General features: G+C 44.0%; 1 long non-coding RNA gene across 1 annotated transcript in view; it reads right to left on the bottom strand.

Annotated features, from left to right (window-relative positions):
* Positions 1 to 522: 522 nt before the first annotated feature.
* LOC127586442 (uncharacterized) overlaps positions 523 to 9,344 on the bottom strand; it is a 43,852-nt gene continuing 35,030 nt past the window's right edge. Inside the window, exon 4 of the long non-coding RNA XR_007958686.1 lies at positions 523 to 747. This is a non-coding gene — a long non-coding RNA (uncharacterized LOC127586442). The remainder of the gene's footprint in view (positions 748 to 9,344) is intronic.

Genomic DNA, 9,344 nt, shown 5'->3' with positions numbered 1-9,344 from the left:
ACTAAAAAATACATTATCGCTGCTTGTGGAAGCTTGCTGTGTGCAGATTATCCACAGTGCTTGCTGCCTGATTCTGCATAAAAAGTGGTTAACTAACCCACAGAAGCTGTTTAGAACATCCTGGGACCACAAAAGGATGGTGTAGAATTGTATCTTTCTTTTTAATTCTTAACCTTGTTGTCTCTGCTTGTCCGAAAAATTCCCCGGGTAAGAAAAAACTTATCTCAAGCATTTGTTTTCCCACACTTGCTGCTTCCCATATGTTTGTTATTTAATCTGGGAAGCAAAGATTCCAAGAGTCTTGTACCATACTATGAGTACGATTTCCTGTTTTGCGTGGCAGTGACATCTCTGGTTGTACAGGACAGTGTTCTTCAGAACTGGATCTCTAGTCCCTGCCTGGTCAGTTTACAGGAGGTCACCAGATGTAACATTAACTCTGTTTAGCTCTCTCCACAAATGATGTCTGACCTGCACAAAAAAAATATTCAAAATTTCAGAATTCCAGTTTATTTTGGCTTTTGCAATAGGTCCAGAAATACAACATTGTCAGAAGTGGATTAGAATTCATTCAGTGTTTCACATACTTAGCTTCAGCGATAACAACCACTGGAAAGCATGAGATGTCTCGCCCTGTGATCCACCCACCTCCACCCTGGTTATTAAGGACCTGCTGACACTCGCTGAGCTCACACACACCACTGTCAGATGTGGTTGTGGAGAACACACCCAGGCGTGAGTTGGCACCTTGAGGGGGAAGAGAAACCCAGGGAAAACAGGTCAGAAAATTAATCCGATCACGCAGAAGGCACAGGAGTAAAAGAATTAAATTATTTTCTAATTGACATTTATAAATACTTTGACAGTTAGAAATTGAAGCATCCTGATGTTGTCCAGAGGTACAAGTTCAAAACCTGCAATGGCAGTCAAAGGATTTAAAGTCTGCTGCTTCAATACTCTAACTGTAAAGACTAGTAATAGTGACCATGGATTGTCATACAAACTGGTCTTGGTCACCGCTGACGTTCAGTGGAGCGATTTGCCTCCATCACAACATTTGGTCGAGAGGTGACTTCAGAGTCAAAGTCGAGTGTATTGTCATATGCACAAGTACATGTATGCACAGGTGCAATGAAAAACTTACTTGCAGCAGCATCACAGGCACATAGCATCAGATAAGCAGCATTCACAAGAACAACAAATTAAACATAATTTTTACAAGAAAAAACACAATTAGAAAAAAAAAACAAAGCCCATTTTAGTGCAAAGTGATCATAGTGGTCATAGTGTTGCTAAACTGTAGTGATTAGGGTTGTGCAGGTTGGTCCAAGAACCAAATTATTGAAGGGAAGTAGCTGTTCTTGAACCTGGTGGTGTGGGACTTCAGGCTTCTGTACCTCCTGCCCGATGGTAGCTGCAGGAAGACCCAGTCACATAGTTGACTCTTAACTGCCCTCTGGAATGGTCCAAAAAAAAAATTACACAGTTCAAGGGCTAAAAGTGGCCAGCAACACCTCTATTTCAAGAGTGAAGAGGAGAGACTAAGGGAGCTAGGGCTTTACTCTTTGGAGAGGAGGATGAGAGGAGACATGATAGAGGTGTACAAAATATTAAGAGGAATAGATAGACAGCCTGCACTTCTTTCCCAGGGCACCAATGCTCAATACAAGAGGGCATGGCTTTAAAGTAATGGGTGGGCAGTTCAAGGGAGATATCAGAGGAAGCTTTTTTTACCCAGAGAGTGGTTGGGGCGTGGAATGCGCTGCCTGGGGCGGCGGTGGAGGTAGGTACATTGGTCAAATTCAAGAGACTGCTAGATAAGCATATGGAGGAATTTAAAATAGAGGGGTATGTGGTAGGAAGGGGTTAGATAGTCTTAGGCGAGGTTTAAAGGTCGGCACAACATTGTGGGCCGAAGGACCCGTACTGTGCTGTACTGTTCTATGATTCTATGGAAAATGAAAAAGGCACAAAATAGATAGAATCACGACATGTGGTTTCACACATCGACTAATCCTCGACCTGTGACATGCCATGACAGAGAGTTACTAAGCTGTGGTTGGTGTGTCAGGTATCTCGAGCAGCACAGGCAGTAACAGGGCAATGTTGTAGTGATTATTTATACGGCATCATGGATCACTGCCTGCCTAGACCTGTTTCCCAATGCTCACCTTGATGAGCATAGAATCCAACAAAAGTAAGATCTATATTGGCTCTTGGATCAACATCACTTTTTTTCCCCTTCTTGTGTTGAAACCTCCCCATGGTCTTAATCTCTCCTCATCTCTGCAGCCCAGCACTCCCACAAGATCACTGTTTCTCCAATTCTGTCTTCTTTGCATTACCCACATTCTGTGCCCCACAACTGATGGCCAGGCCTACAACTGTCAATGTTCCACACTCTAGAATTTCATTGCTAAACGTCTCCATCTCTCTAATCCCTCAAGATGCCCTTTAAAAACACCCTCTTTGACCAATCCTTTGGTCACCTGCCCCAATAACTCCATAAGCGACCCGATGTCAGATCTTCAAACAAAGGAATGACTTTGATTTACAGAGAACTGTCAGAACATCCCAAAGTACCTTACAGGTGATAAAGTACTTCCAAACATACTCTTTGTTGTAACGTAATGTGGGAAACATAGCATCCAGTTTGGACACAGTCAGTTCCAAAACCAGCATAAGTATAATGACCAGATAATAAACATTAGTGATATTGGTTGAGGGATAACTATTGGGTAGAACGCCACTGTTTCCCCACCAAAATCATTTCATAGGATAGTTGCACAGTAGGTCGAGCCACCGCCTCACAGCACCAGCAACCCAGGTTCAATCCCAACCTCCAGCGCTGTCAGTGTGGAATTTGCACGTTCTTCCTGTGACCGTGTGGGTTTCCTCCAGGTGCTCCAGTTTCCTCCCACATCCCAAAAATGTGCAGGTTGGTAGTTTAATTATTCACTGTAAATTATCCCTGGTCTGGGTGGGTGGCAGAAGAATTGGGGGGGGGGGGGGGAAATTGACATGTGAGACAAACTGGGTTACAGTGAACCAAGAGAGCGAATAGGATTGATGGTACTACTCTGGAAGGAGCACGTTTAGGCTCAGTGGGCCAAGTCTCCTTCTGTGTTGTAATTCAGTCAGTCAAGTTTAACCCCTAACTAGCTAGCTGTCAATCACTGCCATTTACAGAGCACAGCAAGAAGTGGGAGAGGAGAAGGCAGAGCGAGAAGAAACAACGATAAACTATTCCTTACTTTTGTAAAGAAAGCATTAGCCACCCTAATGGTACCAGCCTAGATTTTGTGTTCAGCTTTTGCGATGGGACCTGAACACATGATCTTATGACTCAGATGTGACAGTACTTAAAATTATACAGTCAGAGAATTACAGCACAGAACCAGGCTCCTCAGCTCGCTAAGTCCACACTGACTATCAAGTATCCCTTTACACTAATCCTGCTCTATTCTCCCCACATTGTTTAATCAGTTGTCTGATTAGAATCCTGTAAAGTCTCCCTTCACTGAAAGCAATCTATAAATGCAAGATTCTGGCTGTTATTACTCCAACATTAACTGAAGCCAACAGACCCATGAAAGCAAAGACTCTATCCAGGCATAAAAAAGTGGAAAAAAAAGACAGCTTTTTGAAAGTGTCCAGTTGACAGCAAGCACAAAGTTAAGTAAGGTTAAAGTTTGACAAAGATGCAGTGGGTGTTTTGCCAGCCAACCTTAACTCCAAGGCCCACACTGGTTGCTGGGTCACATTTGTGTCTAATTATCCAATCAATGCACAGCCAGTCAGGAGTTGCCTGATCTCAGTTCCCTGTTTCCTGTCACATGCACCGGCTTGAGGCTGAGAAGCAGATGATTTCAATCAAAATACTTTGGACTCACAACTTGGTATTTTTCACTTAAAGTGGCGGTGCAAGCTTTCTCTGGAAATTTCTTTTAAGTAAAACATGAGGAATAAATGGCTGGTCCAACCTTAATGTCATCACCGTTCCTGTCTGTTCATTTTCCTGCCCGATCATCTGATTCCTTTTTCTTAAAAAGATCCATCAGTCTCAACAATCAGGGACCACATCCCTCTGGGGTTGAGAATTCCAAGGTTTTACAGACCTCTGAGTCAAGATATCTCTTCATCTCAGTCCTAAAGTCATAGAGTTTATGACTGCACAGAAGTAGGCTATTCAGCCCACCTTTGTACTTATCTATACTGGTCCCATTTATCTGCATTTGGTACTTAGCTTCCATGCCTTGCTGATTCAAGTGGTTGTGAAGATGCTTCTTAAACATTGTGAGAGTCTCTGCCCCCACCATCCACTCAGGCAGGGAGTTCCAGATTCCAACCACTCTCTTTGGGAAAGAACTCTCCCTCAGATACCCATTGCTCTGATTAGCCAACATTTTATCCTGAGAGTGTGACCCACTAGACAGAGACCCATCCTGAGAAAAAGGGAATTTTAGTCCTTTCCAGAATCTTATACCATTTGACAAGATCTCTTCACGTTCTTCTAAACTGTAAAGAGTGTAGAGTCACCAGAGAAAGATAATTTCGGTTTCTCCTGAGGTTCATGTTGTTGTTGGGTGTAAAGGAGAAGCCAGTATATTTCCCGACTTATCTGCTTCTGTCTACCGGAGAGATACAGCACAGAAACAGACCCTTCGGCCCACAGAGTTTATGCCGACCATCCAGCATTCAGTTTTACACAGATCCTACCCTAACCCATTTTATTCTCCCCACATTCAAATGGACTCCCCCCAATTTCTACCACTCACCTGCACACTAGGGGATAATTTACAACAGTCAATTAACACACCAACCTGCACATCTTTGAGATGTGGGAGGAAACCAGAGCAACTGGAGAAACCCCACACGGTCACAGGGAGAACGTGCACACTCCACACAGACAGCACCAGAGGTCGCGGTTGAACCTGGGTCACTGGAGCAGTCTTAGCATAAGTAGACAGCAGCTCTACTTACGTTAAAGGTGCAATATAAATGCAACTGTTCAGTTTCTGCTGAGTATTTCAGCATTTTTAATTTTTATTTTAGTGTTGGATACAGTTCTGTCATAATCTCCCTGTTAACATAGAACATTACATTACAGCACAGTACAGGCCCTTCAGCCCACAATGTTGTACCAACATTTGATCCTGTTCTAAGATCTATCTAACCCTTCCCTCCCACATAGCCCCCTATTTTTCTATCATTCATGTGTCTATCTAAGAGTCTCTTAGATGTCCCTAATGTATCTTCCCCCACAACCTCTGCCGGCAATGCGTTCCACACACCCACCACTCTCTGTGTAAGAAGCTTACCCCGACATCCCCCTTGTATCTTCCTCCAATCACCTTAAAATTATGCCCTCTCATGTTAGCCATTGTCACCCTGGGAAAAAGTCTGTCCACTCGATCTATGCTTCTTATCATCTTGTACACCCTCTATCAAGTCACCCTCCTTCTCTCCAAAGAGAAAAATCCTAGCTCGTTCAAGCTATCCTCATAAGATATGCTCTCCAATCCAGGCAGCATCCTGGTAAATCCCCTCTGCACCCTCTCTGAAGCTTCCACATCCTTCCTATAATGAGACGACCAGAACTGAACACAATACTCCAAGTGTGGTCTGACCAGAATTTTATAGAGCTGCAACATTAGCTCACGGCTCTTGAACTCAATATACCGACTAATGAAGGCCAACACACCACATGCCTTCTTAACAACCCTATCAACCTACACAGCAACCTTGAGGGATCTACGGACATGGACCCCAAGATCCCTCTATTCCTCCACACTGCTAACTAACCTTGCATTCTGCCTTCAAATTCAATCTTTCAAAGTGTATCTCTTCACACTTTTCCAGGTTGAACTCTATCTGCCACTTCTCAGCCCAGCTCTGCATCTATCAATGTCCTGTTGTAACCTACAGCAACCTTCTACACTATCCACAACACCACCAATCTTTAAGATCACAAGACAAGGGAGCAGAAGCAGGTCATTCGGCCCATCGAGTCTGCTCCAAGGAAAAGGGAAAAATTGAGAAATGAGAAATGGGCGGGGGGGGGGGGGGGAAGGAAGAAGAAAAAAAACTAATCCCAATTTCTGGCCTTATCCCCATATCCCTTGATACCCTGACTATTTAGATATCTATCTATCTCTTCCTTAAACACCCCCAATGATCTGGCCTCCACTGCTGTACCTGGCAAGGAATTCCACAAATTAACCACCCTCTGGCTAAAGAAATTTCTCCTCATCTCTGTTTTGAAACTGTACCCTCTAATTCTAAGATTGTGCCCTCTGGTCCTGGACTCACCCACCAAGGGAAACAGCCTAGCTACATCTACTCTATGTTGTCTGCAAACTTACTAACCCACCCTTCCACATCCTCATCCAAGTCATTCATAAAAATCACAGAGAAGCTTACAAAACATCTTTTCGTACAACTGTAACACGATGTCCCAACTCTTGTACTCAATGCCTTGGCCAATGAAGGCAAGCATGCTATGTACTTTCTTCACCACCTTGTCTCCCTGTGTTCCCACTTTCAGGGAACTAACTACGTATCACACTCTGTACAATAATACTCCACAGTGCCCTGGCCATTCACTGTATAGCTCCTACCCTGGTTTAAATTCTCAAAATGCATTATTTTGCACTTGTCTGAGTTAAATTCCATTTACCATTCACTTACCCACTTTCCCAGTTGATCTGTCATAACCTTAGACAACCTTCTTCACCACCCACTTACTAACTATGCCACCAATATTCTCATGCAGACTGTTAATATAGATGAAAAGTGAGTTGCCTGTTGGATTAATTCTCCTTCCTCCTTACGGTTCTGATGACTGGAGATAAGTTAGAAGTATCATGGTTCCAAGTGCTGGTTCTCAGTTCTGCCCCTTATCCCCATTGATGGGGCCTTGTTGTGCAGCACATGGTTTCCATGCACTACCATTTGCCTAATGACACACACCTGAGTTCCATCAAGAGACTAGTATAAGAACCCTGGTTTCACAAACACTGGTTGCCAGATTACTTGTCTGTCTTTGGGTGTACTTTGTTTCCCAGCTGCTTAGAGCTGGCAGCTCTAGAGCAGTCCTGGTTTTGCTGTTTATCCTAGAAAGCTCTGTTTCCCTGTTGGGACTCCCATCTCAGAGTCAGGACTCTCAGAGCCCTGAGGCAAGATTCCTTCTGTTCTGTGTTTGGTTCCAAGGAAGCATACTGACTCCAGTCTCAGACTGGTGTTCTGCATTTGGGTTCTCTGTGATCTTTCTCTTCATGTGACATTGTGACAAGAAGATGCAGAGAAAGTGGCGAGTGAGGAAGATCTGTGATGGGTGGTGAGTAGATGGGATTAAGTGATGGTGAAAGAGGGGCATAAGGGCAGAGGGTAGTTAGGAAAAGAGGAATAAGTAAGTTATGTGCAGGAGAGATGAAATTCTGACTGCTGGGGATGTGAGATGATGGGCAAGGCTGCTCATCTGACATTGCTGAGCTTGGGGTGAAGTTGAGAAGCTGCAATGTGCTGAGTTAGAACCTTAGGAACCTTGGTTTCATGCCAGGTTGATTCATGACTTGCCTGCACTTCCACAGGGGGTCATTTTGCAGATGAGATATTGAACAGAGCCTGTTCAGCTTCATAGGTGGCCATAAAGGATCCCTGTGCATGACATGAAGGGGAGAGGAGTTTGTCAGTTCCTTGCGGGAGTATTTATCCTTCAGCTAACAGATCATCTGTTCAATAGATCTCAGCTTGCTTTGTGCTCTGTTTTGGATCTCACTGGCAGTGATATGTTAGTGTTATGATAGATGCTATCCCCTTCTCCCTTTGGGATACACCCACTAAGAACATGGATGCCCATGTGTTGGGACTGTTTTCCCTGGAGTGTAGGAGGCTGAGGGGTGACCTTATAGAGGTGTAAGGGGCAAAGATTGGTTGGTATTGGTTTGGTTTATTATTATTGTCACATGTAATGAGGTACAGTGGAAAAACTTGTCTTGCATACTGATTGTACAGGTCAATTCATTACACAGGTTACATTGAGGTAGTACAGGTAAAGACAATAACAGTACAAAGTGTCACAGCTACCCAGAAAGTGCAGTGCAATAAGGTGCAAGATCACAACAAGGTAGTTGGTGAGGTCAGAGTCCATCTCATTGTATAAGGGAACTGTTTAATAGTCTTATCACAGTGGGATAGAAGCTGTCCTTGAGCCTGGTGGTATGTGCCCTCAGGCTCCTGTATCTTCTGCCTGATTGAAGAGGAGAGAAGAGAATGACCCAGGTTGGTGGAGTCTTTGATTATGCTGGCTGCTTCACCAAGGCAGTGAGAGGTGTAGACAAAGTCCATGGAGGGGAGGCTGATTTCTGTGACTTGCTGGGCTGTGTCCACAACTGTGGTTTCTTGCAGTCCTGGGCAGAGCAGTTGCTGTACCAAGCCATGATGCATCCTGATAGAATGCTTTCTGTGGTGCATCAATAAAGTGGATAGTCAGTCTTTTTCCCAGGGTAGGAGAGTCTAAAACCAGAGGGTGTAGGTTTAAGGTGAGAAGGGAAAGATTTATAGGGGAAACCTTTGTACACAGAGTACATATGGAACATTGCCAGAGGAAGTGGTAGAGGTGGGTTCAATTACATAGTTCAAAACCCATTTAGATGGGTACATGGATGGTTTAGAGGGACATGGGCCAAACACAGGCAAATGGGACTGGATTGGAAAGACATCTTGGTGTGCCTGGACAGCATAGGCTGAAGAGTCTGATGTGCTGTACATCTGAGTGCAGCCTACTAAAATGTCAGCTGTTTCTCTCTACACAGATGCCTGATCTGTGTTTTTCCAACATTTTTTGTTTTTGTTTCAGATTTCCAGCATTTGCAGTTACTTTTTTAAAATTTTTGTTTGCTGCTAATTAATTAACATATGCACTTTCTGATTTCCTCCTGATTAAGCACAGTGCTCAGTATGTCAAGGCAGACTTGCCAGTTTAGGACACACCCTCTCCTGTGTTAGAGGAGGTGAGTCAGGGGAGTGTTATGGGATCATTACAACCTTTCATAGCCTCCTTTTTGCCATTATTTTCACTCACCATTGACATTCAGGGAGTCACATACTGGTGTGGAAGCTGTTTGAGGGCTGAATGATTTGTGGTGCTGTCTATAGTCGAATAGTTCACCTCTGATTAGGCACACAAAGATTTCCAGTCCAGATGAAGGGTCTTGATCTGAAAGATCAACTGTCTGTTTTCCCCCCCCCCCCCCATTGATGCTGCCTGACCCACAGTTCCTTTGTGTTGCTCCATATTCCAGGACCTGCAGTCTCCTGTGTCTATACATAATGAATGCCCC

The sequence above is a fragment of the Pristis pectinata genome, chromosome 35, assembly GCF_009764475.1.
Source record: "Pristis pectinata isolate sPriPec2 chromosome 35, sPriPec2.1.pri, whole genome shotgun sequence".
Taxonomy (NCBI): Eukaryota; Metazoa; Chordata; class Chondrichthyes; order Rhinopristiformes; family Pristidae; genus Pristis; species Pristis pectinata.
This window is presented reverse-complemented; position numbering and strand designations above follow the sequence as displayed.